Consider the following 2,949-nt stretch of genomic DNA (forward strand, 5'->3'; position numbering starts at 1 on the left):
GAATGATTTTTAGCTGTAAGGGAGAGTCAGACTTCCCTAATGCTGAAGGAATGAGAGCAAAATTGCTGCAAGAGTAAAACAGTTGTTGTGAGAGAAGACAGCCTTCCCTCTACTCCAGTAGCTCTAGGGGCTTTCATTCTTGAAGAATGCTTCTAAGCTTTGCCTGGGCAAGCAAGCATGCCCAGAGCCAAAGGGCTCTCCAAGCTGCAGCAGAAGTGCTGCTGAGCATGTTCAGCAGTAATATTTTGTCATGTTACTCCACTTCTTTACAGCAAGATGACATTTGAACAGTGACTGTTTTGAGCTGGACCACTGCACCACCCACATGCCCAGGTGTTGTGCCATTCTCTCTCCAACAGCAAGAGCTGCTCTGGACACATGAAGAATGCAGTCTTTCACACAGCAAAGCACCCGCATCATCTCTCCTTCAGGCTTCTGATCTTTTACTATTTATCAGAACGGAGATGAAGGAGAACAGCTTGAGCGCAGTTTTGTTGCTGTGACTAGTAAGATGGTGACCAAGACAGTCAGAAAAAGCAGCTAGGCATTTCCATCACTAGCTGCAGCTTCTTAGAACTAGAAAAGCTACCACTTGGCCTAAAGTGGCAAGGGGAAGGTTACCACTCGCTTTACTGAACACAGTAGGGACACACAACTGGATCTAACTTAGTTTCACTGTGTTTTGCTACATCATTTGACATATGCTGACATCAAACAAAGATCAGTATACGCTTCAACATGCGGCTAATTTTAAAGCATTGGTATAGCAAAGCAATCTCAATGCAGAATTACTCCATTGCCAGAAAGCTACAACTAAGAAATGCTGCTAGTGCTTTCTACCTAAGGATAAACTAGACAGATCGAGTACAGTACTCTGGAGTCCTCCAGTACTGTCTAGAATCAGCTTCATCCTAATAACTAGGAGGCTGAATTCTACACAAAGGCAACATGACCTGTTTAAACTAACTGGCACTTCCTGCATATGGAGCAGCAGCCATTTAGTGTTGAGCTAGAGGATCATGTCATCCCGTGTACAAGTATGACAACGTACGCAAACAGCCCCTGAAAACTCAAGTTACAAACAACACACATCAGAAGTGGGTAGATGCACTGGCAAATAATCCCAGCTGCTTGATACAGGCAACAGTCCTAGGAGATTTACATGCCGTATGGCTCACTGAACCTGAAGTAATTTGTCCTCTGTTTGTTCTGTTTTAGTGGATGAGTGTTGATGAATACATCTAATGCATCCAGTCATGTAAGTGTTCCAGCTTTACATCATTGCCAGAGTTAGAAGAATCTAAATAGTTGACAAGTAACTTCATAAAAAAGACTTGCTTAGCACACAGCAAAAGAAAAAGTAAATTGAATAAGCACTCACAATCTATGTCCATAGAAGTCTCAGTACAAAAAAAAAAACACGCAAAGTAGGGTAGTTAACTGTTAAAATACTATTAAGTCAAAAAAATTTGGACAGCGACTGAAAAAAGTTTCATCACATGACAATTTCAGAGTTCCTAGAAAGGCAACAAGCAATCTGTGGCTTCTTGTACTATTACATGCTTTATAACATAGCTGGACAATACAAGGGTTTCAAAACAGCAAGTCAGTGTGACACTCAGTCCTAAAAATGGCTATGACATGGATCACTTCAGGTTAAATCCTTACAAAGAGCTCCCTTATCTAGTTCACAGCACCATCCTCAAATGGCCAACCCACATGAGGGACAGCACAGAACTCCTTGAGCAGTATTGTCAAGTTTCCTCTGACAAAACCATGGAGTTTGTGATGCCAACAGCAAAAAGGCTCCAAACTATTTAAAACATTTCATTCTAAAAATATGACCATCACTGACACAAGCAAGTGTTAATACAGTATGCAAGCTCAGGTTATTCAAGCATTCAGGACTTGACTGTTACAGTTAACCTATGGTTGCATTGCTTTCTGTCACCTAGTGTATGCTACTTCTGCACCTTCACAGAAAGGAAGGTCATCATCCTCGATTTCTATACTTGTTACTATTCCCTTCTTTTGCTCTCCAGCTTCCAACTTTTTTGTATAGGCCTCTTGATCTGTTCTGGCCCTCAGCAGCTATAGTTACCAGACAAATCTGTCCCCAAAAAACATTTCTTGTAAAGCAGTAAAGGAGCCCACCCAACATAACTTGCTGCAAGGTTTGCAACAACTCCAGCCAAACCTGTTTGTACATCTCAAAGAAAATATGACCCCCTCCACACACCCCTCCCCTCCAAAACCTGGGTGAATGACTTCACTGTAGCTGACGWGTGTTCTCTCCCCCATCACCAAGGGTCCAGCAGGAGTGCTAGCCTGCATGTTAAGACAGAGGTTTAGTAAAAAGTAAGGCCAGATCACAATTAAAGGTTAACAAAAGACCAAGAGTTCAGGCCACCTTGTAGCTACTAGTCTATTTTCTAATTTTGCCACTGCAGCATAAGTAGTTTTCATGTTTGAGGCTGTTTCTATCCAGGGCCACACTTCAGCAGCAGGCCACTTAATGCTTTCTAAATCAGAAGAGACTAACACCTTGTGGCATAACAGAGAAGTATCAAGTTTAAGGGGATTCGATAATCAGTTCATACCTCTGCATACCACGTTTCTCCCGGTTCCCCAGTAGCTCTGGGTCAGCCCTATTTCTGTCACTCAGCCACAACCCATTGCCACGTGCTCCATTTCTTTTCAACTGCAACTCTGCACCGTCGTTTTAGAGCCACCTTCACCAGAACACACTGCTTCACCCCCACACAGCAGTTCTCAGGCAACAAGCCTGTCACACTGCAAAGGCAGCAGTCTTCATGCCTACTGAAGATGCACACACATCCAAGTTTCACCTACAGCTTGCTGTACAGAAGACTCCAAAAAAACACTGCTAACATTTTTATCCAGAAGTGTATACACAAGGACATTGAGAGATGAGACAAGTGGAACAGA

This window comes from Rhea americana, unplaced genomic scaffold (assembly GCF_003343005.1).
Source record: "Rhea americana isolate MKP2758 unplaced genomic scaffold, rheAme1 scaffold_262, whole genome shotgun sequence".
Taxonomy (NCBI): domain Eukaryota; kingdom Metazoa; phylum Chordata; class Aves; order Rheiformes; family Rheidae; genus Rhea; species Rhea americana.